The sequence below is a fragment of the Numida meleagris genome, chromosome 3 (assembly GCF_002078875.1).
Source record: "Numida meleagris isolate 19003 breed g44 Domestic line chromosome 3, NumMel1.0, whole genome shotgun sequence".
Classification (NCBI taxonomy): Eukaryota; Metazoa; Chordata; class Aves; order Galliformes; family Numididae; genus Numida; species Numida meleagris.
This window is the reverse complement of record NC_034411.1, coordinates 55,454,012-55,471,442: the sequence shown is the minus strand read 5'-3', so window position 1 is coordinate 55,471,442 and position 17,431 is coordinate 55,454,012. Positions and strand designations below refer to the sequence as shown.

General features: G+C 40.8%; 1 long non-coding RNA gene across 6 annotated transcripts in view; it reads right to left on the bottom strand.

Moving 5' to 3' along the window:
• The window catches only part of LOC110396510, a 61,680-nt gene that overhangs the window by 9,178 nt on the left and 35,071 nt on the right, over nt 1-17,431 (bottom strand). Inside the window, exon 1 of one of the 6 annotated variants that reach the window (XR_002437016.1) lies at nt 9,765-9,967. The exons of the other annotated variants lie outside the window; for them this stretch is intronic. This is a non-coding gene — a long non-coding RNA (uncharacterized LOC110396510). Of the gene's footprint in view, nt 1-9,764; nt 9,968-17,431 lie in introns of those variants that run through there. 6 annotated transcript variants of the gene reach the window in all.

The window sequence follows — 17,431 nt, the reverse complement described above, 5'->3', positions numbered from 1 at the left end:
ACGTAAGAGCCATTTTTGCATTAAAGTTTCTCTTTGCATTTCACTGCTAATTTGTTTCTCAGTTGTCTGTTTTGTTCTAGACAAATGCTGAATAACCTACTGCTTCTCTACCGTCATTTGCATTCACCTCTGAATTTAAGATAATTATGTTACTTACCATAATTGCCCATCCCTTGCTAATGACTACGGTTATTGCATGGACAAAAAGCCATTTATGTACTTACACAATCTGTTAGGCATAGGGCAACATTAGGCAGGATTCAAAGCCCAATTTCCACATGTGAGTACTTTCTGCAGCATCTGTCCTCCAAGGATCTCTCTGAGCTTCCCTATCTGCTCATGCAAGGCACACAGACCCCTTGACTGGGAGAGAAGAAAGCATCTTACCACCCACGCAGCACTCCATGCTAGAGAGAGCACATTCTGCCATCTCTGAAGAACAGCATAACCATCTTGACCATTACCTTTACCACCCACCACATCTTCAGACCCCAGAGCCAGCAGAAAGTCATGAAATAACTGCTGGAGAAAGGAGAGAGTTCTCCCAGCAATGAGAGAAAAGAGCTTGGTCCACATATTTTCAAGTGAGGAGACATGGATCCAAAAATAGTGACTTTATCAAAGTATGAATCTGATACTGAGTACCTCAAGAGCTCTCCAGTCTCCAGGGTCAGAACTTCAGTAAAAAACTTTCCTGGCTACATCCAATATCTGTACCAAACCAGACATGTTTGTGACCCTTCTCTTTCACATATAAGTGTCCCTCTGCTGGGCAGAAGGGAACCAGCGCATATCCCATCAAGCATCTTCAGTTGGCAAAGTGCACCGGTATGGCAGATTCAATGCCTGTTTCTTTTCCTAGAAGATGCCACACCTCTCAGCTTCTTCTGAACTCATTCTGAGTCAGAAAAGTTCTGCATCACTTGAAGTTCAGGCTCTGCATTAAGGATGATCGATCTACAATCTTTGAGGAAGGTACTACGTGTCAGTACTGTAGCAGAGTACCTTCAAACACAAGCACATGTCTTATCAGAGGAGTAGAGATTTGAATATACGCTCTGATTTTCTTTTGGATATACTACATCATTGCATGGCAAATAGGTTTTTCACACAATCAGGCAAGAGAAAGAGTATGACTGAGCATAGGATGAGGATACAATGGTTTTATGATGGTCAGACTTCTGGTTATTTGATGAAGAAGGATTGAAGCATCATACTCTCCAGTATTTCTGTTGTCAGCTCTAAGGATGGGCATTATGCCTGGTAGAATCAGTTCCTACTGAGTTGTTGAACCTCTGTAAAGGTATGTGGATCAAATGCATCTTCCTTTCCTTATTTCATACCATCATATTGATGTAAGCAGCAACTTTATGACAATGCAGAAAACAGAAAGACTTTAGAATTGCGTAATTCTAAAGAGAGCATAATATGATGCTCTCTTGGTGTGCTTGTAAAACAAAGGTGTGCAATAAAGTAGAACACTGCCTCATTTCTCTGTTCATGCATTAAAGGGACAGTTCCTGAGCACAATCTGTGAGGAAAAATGCACTCTCTGGGCTGCTTCTGGTTCTCATTCTGAAGTTATTATTCCAAGTGCAATCCTCAGAAATGAGATAACAGAGACATTGTTGTTTCTCTGTAGGAAGCCTGACTAGTAATTATTTGGAAATATTGGAAGCTGTTGTTTTTGTGTCTGAGTGCTAAACAACCCTGGTCTTCTCCTTATTTAAGAGAAGAAAAAAATCCCAATGATCCAACCTCAAAGAGGAGAAAGGCTTTTACTTCTTTGTCATTCTTTTTACTTCTTAATCATTCATCTACCTCCCATCATTCTGCCAGTAATAAAGAAGGATGCAAACTGAACTTTGATTCCAAGATGACAGAGTTTAACAGGAGTAGTAAAACCAAGTCAGATAGTACAAAAATCTGTGAAAACTTCAGTTTTGAAGTCTCAATACAAAACTGAAGATGCTACAATAAGATTCTTTTCTGCACACTCCTCTCTTGCAAGATACAACTCACAAAACTTCTGTAAATAGAATATTCATTCAGCTATTGCTATTAAATATTTTGTTTTAACATTAAGCACTTTTTTTCTAATGATACTCTTCAAATTCATGAGAAAATCTCAAACAAGATTCAAAGATCCCACATTTCCTCAGCCCCTCCTCTTCTCCCAATTATATCAGTACAAATGTAGTACTATATATTTAGTGGAAGTACACCACTGCTCTTAAAGCTCTAGCTTTTTACAGCTATCTCTGCTGGATGAAGCGTTTCCACAGGACTGGACTGTGGTCCAGCATGTCTCAGTGTGATGCCTGAATTTTTAAAAATATCTTTTTTAAGCCTATTCTATCAAATTAATGAGTGGAATTCTCAGCCACTGGAACTGCATTGTCTGTCAGTGTAATTACTAATGTCATCCACAGCATGATTTAGGATAACAACCACTCTTCTTGCAGTTGTGCTCCCTAGGAGCAAGTCCTGGGCATGGTTTAAGAATTTCTACAGACCAGGAGCCATTACCGAGAGATTTTGCAGCCACTCTACCTTGGAGGTACAAGAGGGTCTAATTTAGACACAAGCAATGTCAAACAAACTGGACTCGGTGCCAGAGAGCGGTCCCAAGCACATTTAATTTGTTATTACCGATGTAGCTGCTGGGAGCCCAGCAGTCCCCTCAGTGGAGGAAGCACCCCTCAAAGGCTACAGTAAGCTTGCACAGACACTCTGCTGAGAGTGGCTTTTGTCAGGCCGTGGTTGACTGGATGTCAGTCAGTATTGAATCCCGAAGTCATCTCAATTTCTGAATGCTATAACTGCTAATCCTTTTGAAAACGTCTGAAACATCTCCTCATATTACAATTGAAATTCTAATGTTGGCTCCTGGCAGAATTAATTTCCCTAAACACACTTCAGAGTATTCTTTCTTTATTGTTATTTTACGACCAAGGTTACAAATAAAATTATCAAAACTGCACTGTAGGGTGAAAGAAACATTTCCACCCCTCCCTGGCTCTCCATGGTGCCTGAGATTTATGATGTTCAGCCCCACTTTGTTTGGTTCACTGACAAGGAAGAACTGTCCATTCATCTTTTTTAATGGACATAGATAAAGCTGTTTGATTCTGACTACATTTAATCTCACAATAGTTCTCAGATGTTTTCAAAGCTACTGTACATTTACACTAGGAAACTCCTGACAGAGTATCAGTCAGTGATATTCAATAGCTGCTAGATTGTGCACATTTGTCTTTTCATATTGGGTCAGTAAAAAAAAAAAGAACATCATTTCAAATAAATTTATTTTGTAATGAGAAAATAAAATTTCTTGTCACTTTCAAGAATAAAAGTATGTTAAGTATAGCAATAAGAATGATCTCTCTTAAAAAAATGGTAATCTTTTTCACATTCACACAGCCTCATCCATCAAACATCAGAAAGTGGTGAAAAAGAAATCTCCAGCCAAGCCAGACTCGCATTTGAGGAGCAATTCTGGAGCATTGCACCCTTGGCAGCCTGGTAAGCCTCCCACCTCCTTCTCTATGGGAGACAGGCTGGAGAGGCATGCAGGGAGGGCAGGCCGGGTGATGCTCATGCAGTGGTACCACCCAGTACCACTCTGTTCTGGTCATACAGTTCAAATGCCTGCAATCAGACAGAAAGTGTCTGAATTTCTCTTGAAGGGCAACAGCCTCAGAGAATAAATCTTACAAGGAGAATTCTATCCAGTTTCTATGCAGATCTATCTGTTTGTGCATGCCATGTGCATGCACACATGCATGTATGTATACATTTCCATAGGCAATGCTATCTAGCACTCTGAGCCACTAGCAGATGGCTGACAGGAAGTAGCCATCGAGGCCTGCCTCCTTCTCCCAGCAGAGAGAAAGCCGCCAGCTTTTTGTGCAGGGCTGACTTTCACCAAAGATTTTCCTTGAAGGCAATTAGGAAGCATAAGAATAGTTAACCTGATCTAAAGCGGGTCACTGAACTGCATTATGATTGAGCAGGCACTGTAGAAATGTTTTGTCACTAGTTAAAATTCTAGTTCCATGGGAACAACTGAAATTATAAGGATTAATTTTTTATGTGTAATGTTTGACAGTGAGAGAGCACTGAAAATGAAACCAGTTCTGCTTCAGTACCATAAGCTTTCTACATTTTCCTCCTATAAATTATTATTTCTTAGGGCACATTGTTTTAAATAAACTCTCTTTTCTGGAACAGTCTGGGAGTTTATAAAATTAAGCATAAAACAAAATATCAAAATGATCACTAAGTTTGCAAGTGAAGCTAAGTAAGAAAAGAAGCTTGTGAAACCCTTCCAGGCAGATTTACAAAAATAAGGCAATCCTCAGAGACACGGCTGACAGTCCTGCCTTTTAATCCCCAAGCCTGATTTTGCAAATTTTAAATTTTTATGTAGTTAACTGTGCTCACAGAAGGTTGTTTAGAGGGAATTCTGAGTAAAATATCTGTAAGGCATTAAAGCCTCTAACATGCTGCAGAGAGTAATGAAGCTAAAATATTTGCCTATTAATTGGGTTGTAAGGTGAACACGTGTGTAGACTACTGATAGAATTTGGCTTTTTGTCATTATTTTCCTTGAGAAACAATTAAAGCCGTTAGCAAATACAAGTGATTGAAACTTTGACACTCTCCTGCTGTCATCAGTGCTGAAGACCCCACACTGTTCTCTGCTCCATGACAGGACCTGATGTAAGGTGTAAATCTCAAAACCAGGTCCTATACTCACATACTGTTCTCTTATCTGGCAATACTCACCTTCCTTTGGAGCTTGCCAGGTCCTCTGGCTTTTCCTTCCCATCCCAGCTGGAAGCAAACAGCAAAGCTCCACCATGGCAATATGGTGGCAGCAGGAGCAAGCCAGGCTCAGTCAGTCCATTAGTGCTGATTGCCTTCCTGGCAGGCAGCTCATGAAGGGTATGCTCAGACTCCTAGCAGCAATTTAAGCAATCTGGCCTGCTACTAGCACATTTTCATTATCAGCAGGAGCGTAGAGCTGGTTTTCACTGTCACCCAGTTCTGCCCCTGGCATAATAGTCATTATGAGATGCAAACTGAAATCAATAACATTTAATAGGAGAAAGCGTAAAAGTAAGCAAAGGGCTAGTAGTGAAATTCTGAGGTTAAGCACTGACTTTTCCAGCTACAGGTAAAAGTATAGGTATATATGTTTATCATTATTTTATCTACCATCATGAGAATTTTTAGCATAATTCTGCACTTCCAAAGGCATTTCCAAAAGGAAGGATGAAGATCAACTTAATAGGATAAGAAAAGTTCTTCTGGAAAAGAAGAGATACGTTTTATGTTGTGGGAGAGTAGAGATGTACAACTGTGCTCATTTATTTTAGAGCAGGGATTATGGCAAAGCAAAGCACCAGGGAAAACTAAAGCATGCACATGGTTATCAGTGTAAAATCTTCTCATTTACTTCCTACTGTGTAATTTATTCATCTCATGGCATAAGGGTACATTGGAGAAACAAGTAAAAATGTGTTTTATCAGAGTTCAGTCAGTGTTGTGGAAAAAGAAAAAGACGTCTTTATCCTTTAGGCAGTCGTTCTTAATTGTAAACACAGTCCAACAGTCTTACGAAGTTGCTCACTGCAATTGCTACAAAATAATTAGTATGAAGGATGTTCACAGTGATGAATTTTCAAAAGGCCAGAGGAACTGAGATGTCTGTGTGAATCCCAGCTTCCCACCACCCATCATCTGAAAGCGCAGCAGGCACAACCAGCCCCGTTGCTGGGCAGGATACAGCTCCCCACTCGTACCTTCCCAAACCACTGCCCCCAGCACTGTTTTTTCCTTCAGCTCCTTTCAAGCAGGGCTCAATGAATTCTTAAAGCTCAAGGTAGTTCCCCTGAGGTTTGCTCCAAACTTCCAGAGGACTGAAAGAGGTTCACAGTGTCTCAGGCAACCCTTGGTGTGCCTGAAAAGCACAGTGATCTATTCTCTGGTGTTGGCCAGTATCTTATTCTCAAAAGCCATTCACTGCTATTCTACTGGCCATTTCACTGCAGGTTGAACAAGGACCTGACCTGTAATTCTGTCTCTCTCTTTCAACACTCAGGTTTTTCTCATCACAGCAGGCAAGGGATACAAGCTCAGGCACACAGAATGTTCAGAAACCTTTAAACGTTACATGTTGTTGACAAGAGTAGGTCTCCTGTGCAAATCACAAGAGCCCTGCAACTTCTATTGGTAGTCTATAGGATGATCGATGTCCAGATAAAGTCTGAGCAACACTGAGGGAAAAGGTGTGTGAAAAGGACAGTCCCCGTTTGTTTAATGATTATAAGAAAGTTGGGGAATCCAGTCACTCTATTTCCCTTTTCCGTCTCCATCACAATAAAAAGGAACTTCAGGCAGCAGAGAATAATGTCTAAAGAATTTGGTTCCTGCATTTCTTATGTCTGGGAAAAGTTTTGAAACCCCTCTGCCTAAGGATAATGCTATTTTCTACAAAATGTACATTGCTGCTGACAATGGCAAAGCAGTGAGTATTCAACCCTTGCTTTCATCCAGTTCCCTTCTGTAATCTCTTGGATAAGAGCAAGCAAAGATTTTACTGCTAGACCCTTCACATCCTCCTGAGAAATTAAAAGATGCAAAAATCCACCATGGGATACTCTGGGGTTTAAAGGAGAAATAATGAACACTTGTTAGTGAGAAAGGAAGCAAAGTCTGAAGAACCTGAGGACAGAACTGTAAGGAAAGACAGCAATTAATTTTGAAACTAAGATATTGGCCAACACCAGTGAATAGATCATTATACATATGGCCTTAAGGGATTCCACCCCAAGGAGGCAGCTGAGGAAGTTTATGCAAAACAGGAGGGAGACATAAAGATTTTGATCTATTTCTTCCTCTCATGAGGAAAGAGAAACAACACACAGTAAGGACAGCTTCATAGCAAAGGACAGTACTAGTCCATCTGGCCTGCACAAACTCTGGAGAGGATGATCAGGGTTTTCAATTGAACTTAATTTCAAGGCAAGAATTTTCTTTGAAGAGCCACACAAATTTGGCATCTCTTCATTTTTATTGTTGCAAGTTATTTGCCTCGGAAATAAGGAACAATGAAAGAGAGGATATAGACAGTTGTTGAAGGAATTCAGTACTGGTTATAGCTATGAACACCAATGAACACCAACATGTTTTAAATTTCCTACTTGTGGAAGGCTTTTCATGCCTTGTCCTAAATGCTCATGTTGCCCACTGCAGCCCACCTGCAGTCCTGGGCTGCTGGAAAGCTCAGTGTGACGTTTGCCAGTGGCCCACAGAGCCCACACAGACCAGAGCAGCAGGTGCTGCCTGCAGAGGTGAACACCATCAGTCCACCTTGGACCTCTCAGCACTGATCTCCAATGGGACTGGAGAAGGAGTGGAAAAAAAGAGAGCTGTGAGTAAGGGAGGCTGAGGCAGTGTCCAGGGAGAAGCCCAGGTGCAGCACATAGGGGAATGGTTAATTTCCTCCCCCTACCATTTGTGATTTCTTCATAAAAAGATGTTGTGAGCAAATTACAGGAACTCAGAAAAAGTCACAATCAATAGTGTTTGTACTTTTGTGTCCTAAGAGCTGATTTCCTAACATTGAACAATTGAACAAAATCAGGAACAAGCTGACTGGTAATGATGAAATCTTTCCAATCAATTTATAACAAAGAAGTAGGAATATTAAAAAAGAAAGAAAGAAAGAAAGAAAGAAAGAAAGAAAGAAAGAAAGAAAGAAAGAAAGAAAGAAAGAAAGAAAGAAAGAAAGAAAGAAAGAAAGAAAGAAANAGAAAGAAAGAAAGAAAGAAAGAAAGAAAGAAAGAAAGAAAGAAAGAAAGAAAGAAAGAAAGAAAGAAAGAAAGAAAGAAAGAAAGAAAGAAAACAAAGAGAAATATTATTGGATCAGTAGCTTAAGGTGATTCATACAAAAAAAAAAAAGAAAAGGCCAAAAAGAGCTAAATGAGATGTTAGTTGTTAATTAAATTTCAGTCACTGATGAAAATTTCAGATGTGTATTAGCTTTGTATTAGTACTAAAACAAAACAGAGGTAACCCACTTAATAATAACTGGCACGTTTCAGGAACAGTTATGGCAAAGCTGGAGCAGAAGTTTATGTCTAATGATGTAAGTAGTCAGAACACAAAAGGAAAAGAAGCTTTGCCAAACAAACCTAATACTGCATTTCAATGAGACTTCACTTTTCTTTGATAATATTACCAACATTGGTGTACAGCATTCTGACACAGTCAAGAAAAGTAGTGATACCAACTTTTGCTGAAGAAAACATGCCTGTAGCCAACCGAGCCCATAGGCAACATCAGGCCTGTCAAGCAAGGAACGGCATACGTGTTTTTAAATGTTTTGTAGAATTGGGTTACAAATTCAGCCAGGGGCTAACTAAGGATGAGACTCTGTGCCTGTCACCCTTCATGGTGTGAGAGTTATGTGCTTTCATTTAGGTGTAGAATTAAGGGAATCTTGGAGTATGGAAATGGGGCTTTCTGCAAAAAGTCATGAGGACACAAGAAGCTTAGCAGAAGTAACTGTGACAATGGCAGGAAAATGGAAAAAGAAAAAAGGAGTGAACAGTGAAATAGGTTACTTCAAGGAATAGGTCAGTCAATAAGAAGTGAACTCTGTGAAAGCTTTAGAAATTAACAAATTTATATTGGTTCCATAAGTCTTCCCCATTTCACTAAAAATCTCAGCTAGTAAGAAAAATCCTAGAGGTCTGTGCCCAGCTAGGACATGAGCGTTTCATTGCACACACAATCAAAACCCTGAGGAAAATGGCCCCCGGGGGACTTAAACAGGGAAACAGGGGGCCACTGTAAGGGGACCTTACAGTGCTCCCTAAGGATGGAAGTCCACATAACCCAAGCCAAAGCAGATCTGCAGCTGTCAACTGAATTTGAAAGAGACTTGCTGCAGATAAGATCTGAAGCACTCTCACTTTACCAGGGGAGAGATGGCTGACCTGACTGCAGACACAGAGGGAGCTGACAACACTTGTGAAGCTGAGTTCACACCTGGGCTCAGGCGCAATTGTAAGGCAGCAGTAGTGAGGACTTTCTACGTGTCTCCATGGAGAATTTACCTAGATTTTGAGTTTTATATTTTTAAGAATGACTAATGCTATTCTGCCTTTATAGCTAACTGTGCAAGGATGTTATTTCTCCCTGTGCTGATTTGTGAAACATTTATGATACACATACAAAACACATATATAGCCACTGATTATGGGACAAAAAAGTAACCTTCCACTTCCATCTGTAGTACAAATCTGCCTCTGTAATCAATAAAACCCTGTTAAATATTAGTGAAGAGAGAACAAATGGGGGAAATAGCACACCGGAAAAATCCTGCTTAGATTTCAATCAGCTGCCAAAAACCTTCTCTTTTTAACCCACAGTTTGCAAGAATACAGCATGCTTTTTGGCACTGCCATTTTTCTCCATTACTTAAACACTGACTTTTTGAATGCCTGCAGCAGGCTTATAGGAAACATTAGTGACAAAAGAGATTTCTGAAAAGACTTTGCCATGTATGGAAGATCTCAATTCAGTACAGCTATGCAGAACATGTAATTCAAGAGGGCCACATACATGCTTACATTTTTGTTTGTAATCACAAGCCCAGCAGGAGAAGACAAAAAGGTTATTTTCCAAACAGAATTTTAGTGGAGAAGTGGGGAAAACTGACTGAAACTGGTAAAAACAGTGCTTCTCACCAGTATTGTCTTCTCGTCACCTCGGGTTCCCTCTTCTGCCTCTATTCTTCCAGTTGTTATTCCTATATTTAACACATTCAGACTGCAGAACGTCGCCCAGCAGCAAGCACCTCCAGACTGGCTTTAACCAGCACAGGGAGCTGGGCTTGGCCAGGCCTATGCCGCAGCTGTCAGCCCCTGCAGCAGCACAGTGCCTGTGCACAGGATTCCCTAATGGGAGACTGACGTAGTCCAAGGTGAAGCCACATAGCTGGCAGCCTGCAGGACACAAGTCCTGTCCCTTTGTCACTTTAGCAAAGCAGACTGTGTTACAGACCTCTCAAAATTCAAAACCTGTCAAAGAGCTGAATCAGTTGTTCTGACATGCCTCCTTTCTCACTCGGTTCCTCTAGTTTAGCCTTCTACAACCTGTTTACAGAGGTGTAAGAAGGGTTTTTGACAGAGAATATCCTCCATTCAGTGGGCCTCCGTGATATAACTATTAATGTGACGTGGAGATAAACCCCAGAGGATGATGCAACCACAAACCATTGCTCATTAACTACCCACAGCAACACAGGAAGCAAACCAAAGCCTTACTGTCTGGTTTTTTAATCTGGATAATTTGACATTTAATGGCTAGGAAATGCACTCTCAGGAAAAGGAATTTTAATAGTCATTGTGTTCACAGGAGAGCGGAATATTAAAAGAGGGAAAACAAGTCATATTTTAGAAATTGCTGCAGCAACCTGAATTTAGCGGAGCTCTACCAGTCCACATATGCATAGGCTCTGTCTGCCAGGGGCAGAAGTGCCCAGCTCCCACATCAAATGAGTGAGCCACACTGCCCACTCCCTAAGTCCTCATGTTGTCCCACAGGCGTCCAACCTATCTACCCCTGCATAGCCCTCTGTGGCATGAATGTTGAAATGAAACAGCACTCACTGCTGATAATGGAGCACAACCTCATTTTTGTACGGAACTGGTGCCATGGTGCTGCTTGGCGTAAGTGGAAAAGTAAGGTGTGCTTCAAAGAAAGGAAAACACGAGCAGCAAATTACAGACACTAGAAGTGTCCTTGAAGAGTCACCTGAGCTGATTTTGTTTACAGATAAACACAGTGGCTGTGTTTATCTGGCACCAGGTACACACTGAAAAGCTCCGCTGATTAGGAAAAAAGGCTGGATCTGGCAAATCCACGTGATGAAGAAACACATGTCCTGAGGAGGCTGTCCCTGCTCCAGCACAAGAAAGCTCATTGTGAAACCCCACAGGGTGAGTGGGAGAACAAAATCAGAACCGTTCACAGAATGCAGCTGCATATCGATCGCTCCCCAACAGGACTGCAGAAGCAGTGTGTGTGCAGGTTGCTCAAAGGAGACAGCAAGCAGAAAAGTTCTTTTGCAACACAAAAACTGCTCTTCTGAATGGTCAGTTCATCTACTGCGTGAGGTTGCCCATTGCAGCTACAGTTGCTTAATTCCTTCAAAAATTATTCAAATTCCTTGGCTTTAAAACTATGGAAACAGTGAGTAATTCCAAACCAACTGTTAAACTGTACTATATTTACTTTAGCTCGTGTGCTTATAATAATGTAGATTCTTTTGTTTTTTTTTCTAAAGCACTGTGTAGGCTTTTAGTTATATAAGACCAAATCTGGGAAGATTTGATCTTGTTCTGTGCATCAAAAACATATGGTAGGGAGCAATCTCTAAGACCCATGGCCCATAGTTTAAGCCTTGCACGAGATTCCGCTGTAAAAACAATGTTCGTGCTTCTCTGGAGATTTAGTGAGTGGGTTTAGCAGTAGTCTTTGTCAAAAGATTTGCTTTCATGACCCACAGTGCCCACAGCCACGTACTGGCTCATGTAGGGGTGAAACCTGCAGTGTACTTTGTTAAAAGGCCATCACACACTGGGTAAGAACGAATAGGAGCAGATCCAAGTGCAGATATAAGCTTTCTGCTCCTTGGACTTAAACTTGGTCTATTCAGTGCTGCAGCAATGCAGAACTACTGGTAAAGGATCATTCCTGACACAAAACATTGCATCAGCAAGGTCCATGCAGACCAAAATGCAGCTTCTGCTCACCTTTCACACAAGCTCCGTGAAGAGCAGGCAGAAATACTATTCTTTAGCTTCTAACAGGATCAAGCAAACAAACATGAAGCATACTACTGCTGCTAAAAAGATAATTTTAAAAAACCACCATCCTACACCAAAGGAGATGATGTTTCATATCAATATATCAGTAAGTACAGGTACACTGACACATTTCGTAAGGACGACAAATTAAGCTTTGTGGTAGTCCATGTGTACTAGGCAATAGGAACAGCTGACATTTTGGCTGACATTAGGAAAGAGAAGCTTCTGAAAATTATCAGATGCCTTTTAGCATCTGAGTCTGGGTGCCAATACTAGAGCATATTAATTTAGATTTTCAGATTTCAGACACTAGGCTGTGGTAATATGGTTTCAAACCTGTAGGTAAATGAGCTCTCCACACCTCAGAAGGTACACTGATCTCCCTGTTTTCACTCTATAAAACAATCACAAAAATACAAGTAACGCTGTAACAAGAGGCAGAATGTGATTTAAAACCAGACAATACAGTTAGTGACAAAAGATCAGATGATCTTTCAGGCACACAAAATTTTGAAAAGGAAGGAAATTCACTTTATTTTTCCCAGTGCTGAGCACTTCCATCCTGAGCCACATTGCAGGGCTGAGTATTGGTCTACAGCATGGCTCAAGGATCTTGAAAAAGTTATTTGCTATTTTTATGTGGCAGCTTCTGACGCCCTTTTGATAAACAGAACCACTGTCTATTAACCACCTTTCTTTGCTTTAATCACTGAATCGTGCTTTCTGTTCTGAAACAACTTGATGAAGAGTGGGAGAACTGTAACACAAACACCGGCTCCAATGGCTCTTTGCCAACATATAAAGCGGTGATGAATTGACCCAGAGGAAACAATACACAGAAATATGTGTGTCCATATCTGCTAGAGCAATGAGGAGCAAGTTGGAGGCAATCAGGGGTTATGCGTGCTCAGAATGTAGTCACACCAGATACAAAGGCACACATATAGGGCTGGGAAAACTTTTGCTGATGCCATGAGCATTTCAAGTGTTAGCACATACTGTGATCACCTCAAGTACTTCAGATGACGAGTACTGAAAATTTCTAGGTCCACACTTAATTACTAAGCGCTAGATAAGTTTGTTTTTTAATGATAGAAAAAAGTCTCCTATTTGATTTTTGTGTCCCCTAAATTGTTCTGGTACTAATTTAACACATTTCAGAATAGATCACTGAGATACAGAAGATCCTATTACCATGTGCAATTGCACCAGATAAATAGTGTTTATTACATCAAAACCTTTTCATCCAAGCACTGAAACCAGTTACAGATGGCACAACGTGTCCCAGAGCGTTATGGGCTTGGTGGGGATAGAAACTGCTGGGCACTTTCTTGCTGCACAGTGCAGCAGTACCCTGGCTGCTCTGGGAAGCAAGAAGTATTGTTCACAGCTAGAAATATGCAGAGGAGGAAGCAGTTCTGTGCTGTCAAAGATCTCCTTATTTATGGTTTTCACTCGAAATCTGCGAGCTGTAAAATGTGCAGTCAAGTGATTCTTCCTTCATGTATAATAAACATAAATGCTTTCTTGCAGAAATCAGTGACTCAAGGAAAGGTTTATTTGTTCTCCAAGTAATTTGGGAAGCCAGAGAAGAATGCTGTTGGGGAGTTCTTGGCATGAGTTTGCAGTGCGAAGACAACAGCCTGCAATGGATGTCGGGAAATATTTAGAAAATCTGAAAACAGATTGCCTTACATTGTTCCTGCCTAAAATGATCTGTGGACGATTTTCACCTCTCATCAGGAGGGAGCAGGGTGCGTGGCCAAGGACGGAGGCAGTGGAATTCACACGCTTCAGCCATGCTGGTCTTTGCTTTGTTATGGTACAGGGGTAGGAGAGAGGGTAAGGAAAGGACACTGCTGCATGCCTCTATACCCCCCAAAATATAGTTGTTTTAACTAACAGGAATTTTTTTTGTATTATACTGTAGTAATAGCTCACGGACAGCGGGGGAGGTACTTTTTGCCCTGGTGCTAAACAGTACAGGAAAGAACACATTTAGAGACTGCCAAATTTTTTACTATATTGAATTTTGCCCATTTGGCAAAACACAAGTGGTCACTCACTGTTTTGACAGGAAGGAGGGAAGAGGGTGGAGTAGGGAAAAATGTAAAAGAGGGAGGAAGAGAAAGTACATGAGAACAGACTCATGTAGCGCTTCCCAAACAGTTCCAATTTTGATGAAAAGTGATATGTTTGCGCAACTCAATTTGGTGAACATCTTTGAAAAAGCTTGGTTTTCTTTCAGCATGAAACAACAGAATGTTTCAGGACCTCACCAGCTGCCACAAAAGGGGACAGCTACTGTCCAAGAAGATCTAAGTAGGTTTCTCTCAGTGTGTATCAGGCGTGGCCTGAATGTAAGCTCTTGATGCATAACTTAAACCCTGGTTTATACCATGTAAAATCCTAAGCCATTATGGTACACATGGAGGACTCACAGACGATGTATTCGCCTGCACCTTCATGGGCAACTATCTGGATGCAAAAAAATTATTCCAAACCAATTATTTCCTTAATTTAGTGTCTTGAAGCTACTATTTAGAGACATGGTAGTAAGCCACTGTTTAGCTTTCCTGAAAGGCGCTTGAGCAGCGCAGGCAACCAAAAAAGCCCACTGGGGTAAGGGATGAAGGAGAGAAGCAGAAGACCCACCAAGTACCCAGCTTCATAGAAACAACTGGAAAGAAGCTTTCCACTGGTAAATATTCTCTCAGTCTTCTGGCTGCCCGGGATATTGGCTCTGGGTGCAATGGGTCATTTTCCATATTAGCACCATGCCTTTAAAGAATTTGCTCACCTGTCTGCCTGACTTTGTGTCTGACACTGGTGCAGCAAGAGCAGGGGCCGAGACCATAATCAAGTGTAATATTCACAAGTCCTAATGGAGCAGAAGAGCAGTCCAATTTATTCCTGCAGAATTACTTCCAGATTAGAAACCGTACAAGAAGACAGTGCAAATGATTTCTGACTGAGATCAATTTCTACTTTACTTAAAAACAAATAACAATAAAACCCTAAACTTGCAGAATCATACACTTTATTTGACTAGAAATTCATATCATGAAGAGCATTTTAACCTCCATTTCTTAAGATGCAATGGAAGTCCTAGAAAATTCAGAACTTTGGTTCAAAAGGCTTTTTATTTTCCCTGCATATATTGGTAATATTCTTGAAAATACATTCAAATCAACTAAATGCTATGATTTTTTCAATCCCATTTCCATGCATTTAAAAGAAAAAATACACATAGGAATAAGAAGAAAGTTTTGATTTCTGTTAGAGTTGCTCATCAGTTTACCCAAAGCAGCAAGTTCATAGTGACCAGCAGTAAGACACTACAGGCTGATGCAACATTACAAGAGGCCATTTTCAACACAATTGTTTGCCTTCTGTAACAACTATGAGCAAAGTTGCCTTGGTTCTATCAATTTACCCTGTTAATATCAACTGTAAAGCAAATCAAGGTCTTCAAAAAGTCAAAGGTCAGTTGGCTTTTTAATGCAGAAATTCCACATTCTGGGATTGTCTCAGTTCAGCCATCCATGGTTGGCACAGTTCAGAGCACAATGTGATGACAGTGGTTGTGGAAAGAAGCCTCATTTCCACACTCCTTACCTCATTTCTCACACTATTTCTTATACAAGCCAAGATGCCATTGGCCTTCTTGACTATCTGGGCACACTGCTGGCTACGGCATTGCTACATAAGTCTGCGTCCCACAGGCTGAATGGGATCAGAGCTGTGCATAACTGATGCATGTGCAAGTGTTTATTATATCCTGCATACCAGAGGGGCCCCGTGCCCAAGATGGGTCACTGCACCCTCCAGCAGCCCATTTCACTCCAATTCCATGACCTGTGGGAGTCATGAGTGGTATGTTTGCACAAGCCAGTCTGTAAAAGAAGGCCAGCCAATGCTTATCTGCTGAGAAACGGGAAGCCCTGTGAGCTTGTTGGCACGAAGACACGTTTGCTTTCAAAATGGGCACTGTTAGCAGCAAGATGTATCAGGCCAATAACCCTCAGTGCAGTGCCAGTCTGCATCCTGATCGGACTAGAATGTGCAGTTTTGCTAAATCTTTTCTACAGTTACATTAGGTAGATCTGCTATTATGCCGAAAAAGAGCTGTGCAAATGCTAGGGTGAAAATTCCTCTAAAAACTGACAAGGGACATTCTCTTTGGCTATGTTCCCACTTTCTCATTCTTGAAAACTTTCAATCACCTGTTTGATTAGGTCAAAAGACCTGTAGAAGATGGAGTTTATGCTTACACGTGCAAGAATTTCATGTTCTATCTCACTATGTATTCACAGGAGAGATTTGGCTATAATTATACTCCTCTATTTGAGGACAAAGGAACAGTATGTCTTATCTGATCCAAACTTTCAGCCCTGAGCTACAGAGCTTGCATTTTATATTCTCAACCCTGAAAATGTAGGGTCAATGAAAGTTAGGAACAAGCTGGTGAAGTCATTTTGATTGATGATTGTGAGTTTGTTTGCAGTTCATTGCCTCACTGAGCACATGAAGTATCAGTGAGAGGTGTTTCTACAGGTATGAGTCAGTGCCTGCAGCTGGAACTGGATGCCTACCAGCAAGTTAATACAAAATCTGATACAAAGGGATCACCAATCATACTTTCAACACTAAAATGTGACCACAGATACCATTAGCAATGTTCTTGCCACATATCCCACAGAAACATTTCTCCTGACTAACAGTGTGTAGTCATTGCTAAGTGAATTTCTAAGGAACTTGCTGGGAATCAGGAATCCCAGGTATGTGATAGCACTGGATGTATGGGATTTTCTGAGGAACTTGTTGGCAACCAGAAATCCCAGATATTTCTTTGGGGGTTGGGATTATAGAGTTCAGCTCTAGTATTTTCTGACATGAACAGAAACACACACACAGAGCATCAGCCAGCCTGAACTTTTCCCATGTAAACTGATCCATTGACTAATGGTACTCTTTGAGATGCATCTGAAAGCAAAAGATGACATAAACTTGCACCATCATGAGAAATTAGATGACTAAATGTCCATCAGGTTCTGATTCAAGTGGGTTAGTAAGTCCCTATGCAACAAATAGTAAACTTCCACTCAAAAGGTGTACTTCCTGGAAAGATCAGTAAAACAAAATGATCCACTGTAATGCCTGTGCTTTCTTACAGCTTTTGCTTTCTAATGACCTGTATTTTTGGCACAATTTTCTTGGCAAAATTCAGTGTTTTCAAATACTTAAAGAGGCAAGTAGTCACACTTTCCATCATACTCACATTTGGATACAGATCCCTTTCATTTTCTCGTAAGGGTAGATTGTAGGTAATATCTTAATTTATGGTTTAAAACTTGAAAGACAGTCATCTGCAACGTTTGCCTAAAGAGACTCCTCAGCTAAATAAACACACAGCTTTGAATGAAGCATTAGGCATAATCATATGTTTTATTTGTATACGCTTGCCCAGGTCTTCCACACTCAGCATGGAATATCCATTGGTTCATTTACTTCAGGCCAATTTAGCAAGTAATTTTGCAGGA